The following is a 12,716-nucleotide window of genomic DNA, read 5'->3' as shown; positions in this document are numbered from 1 at the left end:
TTATCTCAAGAGTAAGTGAGCAGTACAAATAGTTACACAAAGGACAGCAATCACTATGATTCAGGCAAACACTGACTCAAGGTTTCTAAGTAAAAGAATATATATTTATTTACTCAACAGTTGTATAACATTTCACTATTGTAAGCAAGGTCAAAATCACAATCATAAATACACCACACCACTACCCTTAAATTCCAGACAAGTTAAGCTCACAAAATGAAGTGGGAGCAAAATGGCAGTCCAGCAATTTAAAAGGTAGGGAAAGACAAAGTTATCAGAAATTAAGCAAAACCAACAGGTAAGTATTCTGAGCAGTTGAACAAGAGAGACTAGAGTGAGGAGATCAGCTAGAAAAGGCTTAAGGCCAAAGTCAATAGGTCAAAAGTCGTTTGCTCATGATCACAAAGTTCAGGGTAGTTCGCGGCAAAGATTGTGGCACAGATTCCGGACGAGGTTGGTTGGTAGAAAAGTTAGTTCAAAGAGAAGAGAAGGACAAGCTCTCGGATTGGAGAAAGATTTCAAACACTTTCACCGTGGCTGAGCGAAACGCACAACCGGATTTGCACAGTACCTTGAAACGGAGAGGGGGCTGTAGCTGAGGCAGGCATTCCTGGTAGTTCCTGCTGGCTCACGGTTCCTGAAGCGACTGTCAGACTGATCAGAAGTAGGAAGACTGGATGGTCCTGCACTACCCAGGGAAGAAACCAGCAGCAGCGCCAAACAACGAATAAAAGGTGCGCTCCTTAAAACCCAAGCAGCATCCGACCTTCCTGGATATCCGGCCCACTGTAGCTCTGTACAGCGAATTCGACCAGAGGAGCGGTCCTGGCTTGTAGTTTGGGCGAACTAGTTGGTCCCACCAGCTGAAGGGAAGAAGTTTCCTGGAGGATCTTCTCGGTCGTCGGATTTGGATATTCGGACCTGCAGCAGGGCTTCACCGGGCGGTTCAGTCGTTGTAGGGGTCCTCTTCTTCCAGTTCCTCATTAGTTCTTTCGTTCCAGTGGCGAATCTGCTCTTCCAGTCACAGAGACTTGCTTTTTATACAGTTTTCCCCCATTCATACAGCCTGGCTGTCAATGACACAGCAGGGTGGCTGGCCTGGCAAGGCCAGTCCCCTTAGCCAATCAGACAAGAGTGCAACTTGGGTTACCAAGGCAACCCATGGCAGGGGTCCAAAGATCCCTCCCTCTCATCCTGCCTACCTACAATATCAGGCGCCTTAAGGAGGGCTTCTGTGCAGAAGCCCGCGAAAAGACAGCGAACAAAGGAGTCATCCCCTGTTTGCTGCGCAGAGAAAAACACGAGAAAGACTTTAACAAAAAGAAATGGCGACTAAACCCAGCCAGAGTCAAAATAAAATATATATGGTCAAGCGGGTTTTATGTTCGAGGCTAATATAATAGCCTAAAACATTACCATGTTACATAAAATAAGCGCGGTAGAAAAGTTAGGGTACATAGAACTGGCACCAGCCAAGTCTTAATGTTAAGGGAGCGAAACAAGGCTCCAAGAGGCACAGACAAAAAGGTGTAAGAGTTAACCCTTTCCAGTACTCCATGTAAGATGGGGTGTACTGGGTATGTGGTTTAAAGTGACTATATAAAGTTAATGGCAACTTTGCCTGTTTCTGGGGGACAGTAGTCAGCCCCAAAAAAATGTAGTCAGTGGGAACTCTCAAAAGACAACCGCGTGTCACTGCACTGAAGGTGCTGTGTAACACACACAAAAAGTGGTGCACATGGAGTAGGTGAGGCTCCAGTGTCCAAGATCACACAGAAAGTAGAAATATACATAGCAAAACACATGTAAGAGTGGAAAAAAAGGCTCACACTCTTACCAGGTGAAAAAAATAAATCCTAGAAATCCAGCAAAGCTGCTGGGGGACTCTAGGTAAGGGAATCAACCATTAAGAGAATTCTCCCTAACAGTGCTGCAATCTAAGAAATGCTATTTTTGTAATGGGAAAAAGCGTGCAGTGGAGGTTGGCAGCTCACAGGTGCCATTTTTTAACTCCTTTTATTGACGTTCTAAATCAGTGCTGCTGGGAGGAGAATCCCCTCCATGTGGCTGCCCCGCATTCCTCATGGTCAGAGGCGTGCTGGGGGGGGGGGCAGAAGGGGCTATAGCCCCGGGTCTTTTGGTTGTAGCCCCGGATAGAAGCTCAGGGGCTACAACCAAAAGGCTATGGCTAGCCCCGAGTCCCACCAGTCCTGACATTAGCTTAGCCCCTGATGTTTTCCAGACCTAGCAACACCCCTGCTCATGGTTGATGGGGCTGTTGTCAAGCCTTAAATCAGACTCATGCAAAAGTCTAGCTTTCAGGTCCCTGCAGCACATTCTTTCCCTGTCAGAATATGGTGCATTTAAGAAATGTGGTGCTGCGACTTGGAACAAGACATTTCTAGTTTTACACGGACCTCTGAATCAAGCGCCAGGTGAACATTTCCAGAATAGCACATAATTGCCAACATGATCCATTCCATTCAGTAGGTGATTCACCAGTCCTGTTTTTGTCTTTGCATTGTGGGACATGCAGTTCTGCATTTTTCGTCATAAGTACCAGAACGGAAAGACAAAAAAAACAGGAGTGGATAAGCACCTACAGATTGGAATGGGTCTTGTTAGCAAATCTGCACCCTTGAGGGGAACCCTTATTATAAGTATCGGTGTAATATGTGACTGACTCTGTCCAGCCCTACCAGACATTACTAATGTAGGCTATTTCATTTGATTGACTCGCCCTTCTTGAAAACATGGCTGCCCCATGAGAGCTGATCGTTTTTTTTTTAATCTAGAACTTCAAGTACCAGAATGCAAAATAAAACTACGACTGGACAACAATCGCACAAATGAAATCGGGCCATATTGCCATGTATGGCTTAACTATACCCATCATCTTACGGACGCTGGGGCCTGACAGGGCACGTGCTGTCCCAGCTCAAGGAGCCCTTCGGGGATTGGCGCTCCGAAATCATTTCCTCCCATGGTTCGTTTTGCCTCCCCCCAAATGTTACTATAAACCTGCCCTCCCTTGGTGACGCCCAGCGGTGTCTCAGCCGAGGTCTACAAACAAGTCAACACAAATGAATGGAATAAAAAGCAGTTTGCACGTTCAGTGACGGATTTCGCCCGATTAGTCATTATTTGAAGCTATATCGCTGTGTGGGGGTTAACATTGCACCAGTGAGGCCTGTCTTGTGTGCCTCCGCACGCAGAGCTCAGAAGCTCGTTGCTGGATAATTCCAAGCAATAATCGATTCTAAGCCTCCGCCCACTGGTAAGTGTTTCTAACGGGCTCAGTTTGGGGGCAGGCAATAGATATGTTGCTCTTTGTGTGTTTTTTAAATCTTTGGGCATAAAGTATGTACGTTTTTAATGCCGGGGGGACGGTAGAGCGAAATATTGTTTCGCTTTTGAAATGTGAACGATTTGTGAATAAAACCATGTAATCCGCCCGCCACTTTGTTGCACTACAAAAGGTTACATTGAAGGGCTATTTGGGGCTAACGGCTTACAAAACCTGTTCTTGCTGCTCCTTTTTACGTGAACATCAAACATATTGCAGACTATATTCAGTCAATTTTTCTACTGTGTAAAATTATATTAAATATATAAATAATCTGCTGTGGGAAACGCATGTATTCAACAAGTCAAAGATGCTAAATCGTAATCTTCTTCGTGAGAGTAAGATTATATGAGTGTATCACACCACACACCTCTCTCTCTCTCTCTCTCTCTCTCTCTCACGCGGCACTATTAGCAGATTAGTGACATCTGCTCTGATTACTTACCGGTAATCTTCATTACTCCTAGTCCTACTCTTCCTCGTCACAGTACTTACTTCATGAGGCACCCGCCTCCGACACAGGACCTTCTTCTATTTCTTTAAATCCCTATAACTCCTCCCCCACATCCATGTCACTCAGTTTCATATTACCAAGCCGGAGCATGGGACCTTCCCCGCAGGGAGGGTGAGGAGGGTCGTCAGTACTGTGACGAGGAAGAGTAGGACTAGGAGTAATGAAGATTACCGGTAAGTAATCAGAGCATTACCTCCACGTCCACTCTTCCTCGTCCCAGTACTTACTTCATGAGGTATACCAAAGCATCAACGGGGAAAAGGTCCCAATGAGACAGAGCCAAAAACAGTGCAGCAAAACACACCCACAATAACTCTTAAATCACATCCCCACAGACAAAAACTCCAACCACGAAGGAACCAACCGCCGAGTGGGAGAAACTCAACCCATAGTGGTTGATGAAAATGCCTAGACCAGCCAAGGCGGTAGCCATACAAATCTCTTGCAGAGAAAAACCCTCCTTACATCGGGCCAGGAAGCCGCGAAACCCCTGGTAGACAGCCCCTGATTGTGCGCAGGCACAGGCAGGCCAGAAGCCACATAGGCCCTAGAGATCACAACCCGGAACCACCAGAAAATGGAAACCACAGATGCGTTATGCCCAGCCCCAGCCAGACCACAAGCAATCAGAGGACTATCAGATTGGTGGAAAAGGCAAACCAAGCCAAATACTCCAACGCGTCCCGCCGGACATCAATGTTAAGCCGAGCCACCTCCTCAGGCGTTCTTGGATCATGAAAGAAGTCAGGGAGAACCAGACCCTGAGAGGTGTGAAACCCGAGAGACAACTGAAGGGAGAAACTTCGGACCACACCCCGGCACCACCGAGTCTGGCAGCACCCTCAGGAAAGGAGCGTGACATAAGAGAGCCCCAATCTCCCCAAGCCTACGGGCAGAAGTGAGGGCAATAAGAAAAGCAGATTTCAGTGTAAGATGTTTGATATCAATCTCGGAAATGGGCTCAAAAGGAGGCCCATGAAGGAACCGTAATACAAGAGGGAGATCCCAAAAGGAAAGCCCTTTATCAGCACAAGGAGGGGAAGAAGAAAAACCCTGGATCAACTTCCCCACTAACACCTCCCCATCCAAGTGACCGTCAGAGTCCCCCAAAAGGAATTTCATGGAGGCCCGCTGAGAGCGAAGCCTGGAAAAACTGCCAGGCCCCTGTCAAAACCCCTCCTGGAGGAACCGAAGGATAGCAGAGGCCAGAACGCAGGGGAGGGATCCCAGACTGCTCATACCAGTCTCGGAAATGGCCCCAATGCCTGCCTAACACCTTCAGAGTGGAGGGTCTAAGAGCATCCATTTGGACTCAACTACAGGATCTGAGAACCCCTGAGATATCAACCTAGACTGAGCAATAGCCACACCGCCCATTGCATCCGGTGGAATTCTAACCGCAGATCCCCTTGAAGGGGACACGGCCACCTCGGAACCAGCCAAGGTTCCTAGGAACGAAGCTCCAACAGAGAGGGGAGCCAACTCCGGCGGCACCAGAACAGAGCTAACAACAACACAGTCACCCTGGACACTCAGATGCGCCAAACCACCCGGGGCAGAAGGGGAATAGGCGGAAAGGCATAAAGGAAAACCCCAAGGCCACTGTACAGAGAGGGCGTCCATCCCCCAATCCCCTCAACCTGAAACCGAGAGCAGAAGAGGGGAACTTCTGCTGAGGCCGGGGATGCAAACAGGTCTAGAACCAAGGACCCTAATCTGACACAGGTCACCGCAAAGACCTGGGCCAACAGGACAAGTTCTGCAGAGGAGTGAAAACCGGCGTCTGAGAAGATCCGCTTGAACATTGTCCACCCTTCTGATACGTGAGGCCAGCAGATACACCAGATGAGATTCCTCCCAGGTGCCTATCAGCGCTGCCAGAGCATTCAAGGAACAGCCGGAACCCCTTTTGCAGTTCACATATGCCAAGGCCGTCGTATTGTCCGATCGGACCAAAAACCGCCGATCGTCCAGCAACTCCTCGAAGTACACCAGAGCTTGCACAATGGCACAACTCTTGCCAATTGGATGATCACCGGCTCTCCCCAGATCTCACAACCCTTGAGCTGAGAGGACCCCCAATGTATACCCTTTCTGCTGGTGTTGGTAGTGGGAGAGGTCACAGGAGGAAGGACCATGCACACCTCAGCCTGTAGACCTGAAACCCCCCGCCACCATAGCAGGGACACTCGCAGCGCTGGGGACACTGAAAACAAAACTACGAAAGCCGAGATGTCGGGAGCCAGAGGGAGAGAGTATAAGACACCAGGAGACGTAACTGAAGACAGGCTCAAGGAACTGGAAAACATGCAAGACGCCACGTGCCCCGTAACTTCAGCAACAGGTGAGTCGAGACATACTCTCCCCAGACGTCCGGACAAGCAGTGCAGGGTCTTAAGACCCATAAGCAGGTGACACATCCTAGAAGGCATAGGGACCAGGAACACCCGCAAGTAGAAAACTTGACCCTGAACAGGGAGAGGAACGGGCAAGACGGTAACCCACAACAACCGTTCGGAGAGAACGGATCCCATGGCCAACTACTTGGACCGTGAGCTGGGTACCAAAGTCCTAACCATGCAAACCTGGACAGGAGGAGACAGGAACGGCAACTGATACCCCCTCCAGAAGGAGCCCATTACCCAGGAAGCCGAACCCCACCAGTCCCATACACTTCCGAGAAGATAGAGACGAGGAGCCAGGGAAAACCGCCAGTCACTGCACTTGCACCAGAGGGAAATCACAGGACGTTGAAACAGGCCTGCGCCACAATATAACAGCATGCTTGTCAGCCCACAAAAAGATTTGACCTATCAAAAGGAAGATACTGGACAGCCCAGAAGTCCAGCAGACTATGGCCCCCTCAGCCGACAGAGGAGCCACCAGGCTGGCGTCAAAAGGGCAGAGTACTGTCACAAAGCGGGGCAAAGCAATCCATCCCGGATAGCCGACATCAAAGGCAACCCCCTACCTGAGGTATGCCTATACTGGAAAACCCACTGAAGTGACATCCCCCTCCACCGGCACCAGGGGCTCTGAGAACCCCTCTAAGCACAGACATGTGCCACCATGTGCCCTATCACTTCCCACAAGTCTGAGAGGAGGCGTGAAAGCAACACGTCAGCACCGGAGGACCCAGGGCCTAAAAGAAGAGACACTGGGAACCCCCTGCATGGCCGTTACTTCCATGATCATTTTCCATAATCCCATGCCGGACAAGGGAAAAGCAAATCAACTCCTTTGACTTTCCCTTGCGCAGTTTAGAGGAAGAGGACAGGACAATGAGTCTGCGTCCATAGCTAGCACAGACCCAAACACACCACTAACACACCACATGACTGAGAGGTGGCTTGAGCCCTGTATCCAGTAGCTGGTAGCCCCATGCTCTAAATCGTTCCAATGCATCGGTCTAGGAAGGATGAAGGACCGAGTCAGCACCGCTGAGACTCGAACCCGAAGTGTAGACTATGCCAGGCCGGTACTCTTCCGGTCGCTTGCAGATGTGTCCAAAATCTGCGCCGTATTCACAGGCAGCACGCAAGGAATGCAGCCAACATCCGGTGCATACTGGGCTGTGTGTGTCTGAGGAGCTGGTGGTATGTGACATGTCTGTGACAGAACAGAGCCCCGCACTTTCAAATACTCTGTCACAGTCACCCCACGACAAGAAGCAGAGAGTCCTCACAACAAAAAAGGAAGGCTAGCCCATACTGCCAAGTGCTTGCCATCATTTCCAATAAAGATGTGTACACAGAGCACGAGGTAACGGCCTTTCAAAGGAGTCAAGATGGCCATACCAGCAGGAGAGGGGAAAAATATCAAGCACAGTCCTCCCCTCTCCTTACCTTCCCCCAGAGAATGCAGCTAACATCCGGTGCATCCTGGGCTGTGTGTGTCTGAGGAGCGGGTGGTATGTGACATGCCTGCGACAGAACAGAGCCCCCGCACATTCAAATACTCTCTGCCACTTTCACCCCACGACAAGAAGCAGAGAGGCCACACAACAAAAGGGAAGGCTAGCCCATACTGCCAAGTCGAATCAAGATGGCCAAAACAGGAGGAGAGGGGAAAAACATCAAGCCCAGTCCTCCCCTCTCCTTACCTTCCCCCGGGCCGTGCAGGACCCGGGACACAATGCTCACGCTGCGGTCCGGAGCCCAGCAAAGAACCGAGCGAGGCAATCCAGCTCAACTGTGACCCCATGCCCCGCAGGGGGCCCAGGAGCAGTGCCGCACCTGAGGGAGCCGAGGGCCCCGCCACACAGCCCCCCCCAGGGGGCCAGCAATCGGTGCTCCCTGGTGCCCCGCACCGGGAAGAAAAAGTCCAACCTGCCGGAGGCAGGAAAAATTTAAACTGAGTGACATGGATGTGGGGGAGGAGTTATAGGGATTTAAAGAAATAGAAGAAGGTCCTGTGTCGGAGGCGGGTGCCTCATGAAGTAAGTACTGGGACGAGGAAGAGTGGATGTGGAGGTAATGCACAGTAGCAAGAGAAGACACCAGCGTATAACTGGCTATTCTTACTATTCAACCTGGTTGTGTGTGGCGTGGGCAGGTGATGGGATTCAAGTCACTTGTTAGAAGTCTTAGAGGAGACGCCAAGGAATGAACGACGCTTTCCCACATCAATAGCCCAATTGCATGCGCTGGGCTACAACATGCAGGTCAACGTTATCCATTGGGGCCTTTTAGATGCCAAATGTTCAGTGTGCTCGAGTCACTTATTCAATGCTCAAGCTCCCATTGCCCACAATCCAACAATTTGCATAGCTCCGCCCACCCCCACTAAATGGACAAAATGCGCTGTGATCCAACCACATTCAGGACAATATTGTAAACAAGCACACTTTCATTTTTTGTTATAGTGTTTAATAATATAGTTAAGTGTATTTGGCCCAATAGGAGTGACATTTAGTTGTGAATAGTTTGAAAGACAATCACTTCATGTTATTCCTCCTACTCCTCTCCCCACCAGTTCATTATACAGAGATGAAAGGCTTGCTTTGCATGGCAATGCATTATTACCTCCATGTCCCTTTTCCTTGCCTCAGTACTTACCTTTTGAGTACACCCCTTGTCACGGGAACATTTTCTTTTCAAGCTGAGCTCTTCTGGCCCCTCGTCTCCCAGGAGGTTTAACCTCCTACTTGACAACCACACAGAAGATATTTTGTTCCTGTCGGAACGGCTGGATCCTCTCCGTGCTAGGCTTGTGAGGGGCAACGGCTGGTGGCCCTCACTCGACGGCTCAACTGCGGGGCTTGGAGGCTGGCCAGGCATGAGGATGCCAGCCATGCCCATTGCGGGGCTGTGGGGGTCTTGCGGTTGTCGTCCGACTGCCTCGGTCAAGTGGGGTGTGTCAGTTCACCTCCAGACTTGGGGATCTCCAGCTTCTGCTCATGGGCCTAGGGGGGTTCCGTGCTCTGCCCTGCGACTCTGGTTTGTGTGGGGTAGTAGGGAGGGGGTGGTTACAAGCAGGGACAGGAATTTATAAATCTTGGCTGCCTCTTTATAAGCGTCCAAGCTGGGGCTGTCTCTACTCTGCCGCCAGGCACGAAAAAAGTTTGATTTTATTCGACTTGAGTTCTCCAAGGGTATCATTAAACCATGGGTTAATTAAATGCTTCCTCTGGTAGACCATCCTAAGAGGGGCAAACCTCTGTCACTACACTTGGAGATTTCATAATCGTATCCAAAATCTCATCTAACCCTTCTATATTGGAGTTATCTGTGTTCAAGCTTGTGGCCCAGGTGCTAAGGTTCTGTGAAGTCAGTTTCTTAAATCTTCTGGCAGATAGAACTTTAGGCTCAACCCACCTTTCAGTAAAGTAGTTCATGCACATCTGAAAGTAAAATGGCCTGACCAGGGGCAAAGTATAACTGCCACGTCAGGTAAATTAAGATTGTGCATCGCGACCCAATCCAGGGTATGTCCCTTTATGTGTGTCGGCTCTTTTATGGACTGGGAAAAACCCAAAGCATCCAATGCAGTCTCCACGGACCCTGCCATAACAATTGGGTCACTGCCCAGCCGGAGATTAACATTTCGAAGAAAAACCAATTTCGTTTTAGGCTTAAGGAGGGTTAAAAGATAGTTGCAAAGCTGTGATGAAAAGGTAGGTGCTGATGGTGGAGCCCTGTACAGAAGAAGAAGAGTGGCTTCTGCACTGATACCTACTTTTACCAGTAAAGATTCCACTCCTGGGATATCCTCTGTCCTGTTTTCCCACACCTTGAGGTTAGATTTAATGATCAAGGCCACTGCACCCCCCCCCCTTGTTATCAACTCTGTCCCGTCTAATCAGGAAATAACCTTCTGGTATGGCTAGTGCTAATGATGATCCTGCACCCTGATGTACCCAAGTCTCCCTGAGGGCGCAAATATCAAGATTGCGCTCCTCGATTTGAGTGCCTACCTCCGTAGCATGTTTCAATAATGATCTTGTGTTAAGCAGCATACATTTCAGACGGCAGGAAAGGGGTGTCTCTGCCAAGTTGCCCTCTTGAGATATCAGATTGGGTCTGGATCAGCAATTCTTTCAATAGATTTGTCGGTCTAAAATCACGTTTATGCGTATTAACAGGCTTTGATAGTGGAGGAATTGAGCCTGATGCCGGACTACACACTGATTTCATAGTTTGAGTCCCTTCAGCCAGATCCCCATTCTTGTGTTCTTTAACAACGGCCTCACGGGTGGGGGTAAGGGTTTGGGGGCTGTCACTACCCTGATCACCCATAGAATTAGAACTAATGTCTACTAGTGTTATCGCCGGAGAATCAGCCGGAGCGCTATTCTAACTCTTCCTCCCCATGGTGGTCTAAAAAAAGTCTTACAGTGGCAGAGATTCAGGTCAGCCACGGGAAGTGGTGTATGAGAAACGTTCACCTTGGGAGAAACCCCCACACGGTTATATTGAGCTTAAAGTGTTAAACTATTGGCCAACGACTTTTCCTGTGCAGTCTGAATTGCATATAGAACTTCCTCAATTCCCATTATGTATCCCTTAAAACTTACCGAGACCGTCGAAAGGTGGGGGCCTGCCTCCCTGAACGAACCGGAAAAAAGACTAGCTCCTACGCGCCTGCGGATCTGCGCCTTACGTGGTAATACATACACCTGGGAACTACAAGTTTGCTGGATACTGCAGTTCCCAAGGATTAAGCGGCTCATGAGATGCCAGAATCCTTAAATCACAAAGTTAGCTATCATATAGACAAGTAGAATTGATAGAGTTAGCTACAAATTCAATTTAGAAGAAGGGGAGCTAATTACAACTGCCTCCTCAAATGATCTAATGCAATGCTAAAATGAATGAAATGTGGCGCAAACGATTAAATAATTCTAAAATGCTCAATTCTTAACTTGAAGCACTAACATTATTATATAGTACTTCACGCTGAAGAGCTCTATATAGAAAAAAATGTACATACAAAATCACCCAACCTCTGTTGGTACTAGTGTATCGACCTCGGAAGTATGAAAGGCTGAGTTGGCCTTGCTGTTATTCAAACCAGCAACTTGCAGATCAGACACTCATCGCAGCAGTTAACGCTCAAACCACTGAGCTATTTTACGAGCTAGAGCAAAACTAGCAATTACATGCCTGAATGTTCTCAGTCAGACAGCAAATGATACTCTGTAGTGGATACAATTAAACTGGTAACTGTGAACAGCAGGCAAGTTCATCTGCAGGTCTGGTGCACATTTGGCCACATGTCAAGCTTGCATGCATCTACTTTTCAGGCTTCAGAGGTTGGCTTAATACATACCATTGGGAGGGTTCATAACGGTGTATTAATGAATTTAGAGTAGCACAGGGAAAGCAGTGCACTCACACGGCATCCCGTACTCTGGGCGCTCATTGCCTCAAACATCCATCCTGAACAGCATGCCCGGGAGATGGGAAAGATGGAGACATTACAATTATTATTAATTGTGGCACAGTTAAATCAGGGGTCACTGTGCTGTGGTGAAACATTTCTACACTGTACTGTACACAATCTTTTAAGCACAAGGATTTTGTCAAGTGACCTAGGACACCGAGATGGAAAGTCTTGTGATGATCGTAATAGAGACAACAAAAAACATGCTATAACTGCAACTTGCGAAAAGCAAAATACATAGTGCGAAATGGATGGGGGAGGGGGGGGTGCGGTGTGGGGTGTGGGGTGGGAGGGTTGGAAGAGGGGTGGGGGGAGGGGGGATCAAAGCCTGTCCCACTTCCTCTTCGTCCTGCTCTTCTTCTTCGGATGTCTGTGTTCTCCCTTTCTTCTGGGGATGAGGAGACCCCAGAAAGAATTTGGATCCAGACGATGCCCAACTAGAGCCTTCGGTGGTGGCACGGGCCTCGGAACCATCAATTTGCCAGTATAAACATCATTAGCCCCAAGCTGGGCCGCCCTTTCATTTTGGACATTTGGGATACGGTCCTGTGGGTGTGGGCCCGGCTGGAGCAGATCTCGATAGTTTGACGAATTTGTGTCCCCTCAGGGGTGAGGAAACTGGGCAGCCTGCCGCTGCGGAGGGCGATGACATTCTGGCTAGCCTTTTTTTCTGTTCTTCCATGTCTGTGAAAGAAGCAGCCGTCGGGGTCCCCGTGGACGGGAAGGTGGATTCTACCCTTAAGAAGTCCTACCTGGGGTCTCATCTGGCTTGGCGGGCCTACACCTATGGCTCCTATCCTGCAGACACTGTGCTGGCTGACTTTGGGAAATTGCAGCAGTCTCTGTATGATGGGACTGTCTGTTCCCAGCTCATATCAGACTTGCAGAGGCAGAGAGAGTTTCTTTCGGACCTTTATTATCATGTGCGCGGGATAGCTCTGGCCATGCATGCCTCTGTATCTGGAAGGTGGG

At 49.1% G+C, this 12,716-nt stretch overlaps 1 protein-coding gene across 1 annotated transcript in view; it reads left to right on the top strand.

The window, feature by feature from the left end:
* The first annotated feature begins 3,002 nt into the window (after window positions 1-3,002).
* LOC138567582 (zinc finger protein 567-like) overlaps window positions 3,003-12,716 on the top strand; it is a 265,074-nt gene continuing 255,360 nt past the window's right edge. Inside the window, exon 1 of the mRNA XM_069645955.1 lies at window positions 3,003-3,277. The gene's annotated coding sequence lies outside the window, so the exon portion shown is untranslated. The remainder of the gene's footprint in view (window positions 3,278-12,716) is intronic.

The sequence above is a fragment of the Ambystoma mexicanum genome, chromosome 2p (assembly GCF_040938575.1).
Source record: "Ambystoma mexicanum isolate Mex_15411 chromosome 2p, UKY_AmexF1_1, whole genome shotgun sequence".
Lineage (NCBI taxonomy): Eukaryota > Metazoa > Chordata > Amphibia > Caudata > Ambystomatidae > Ambystoma > Ambystoma mexicanum.
This window is presented reverse-complemented; position numbering and strand designations above follow the sequence as displayed.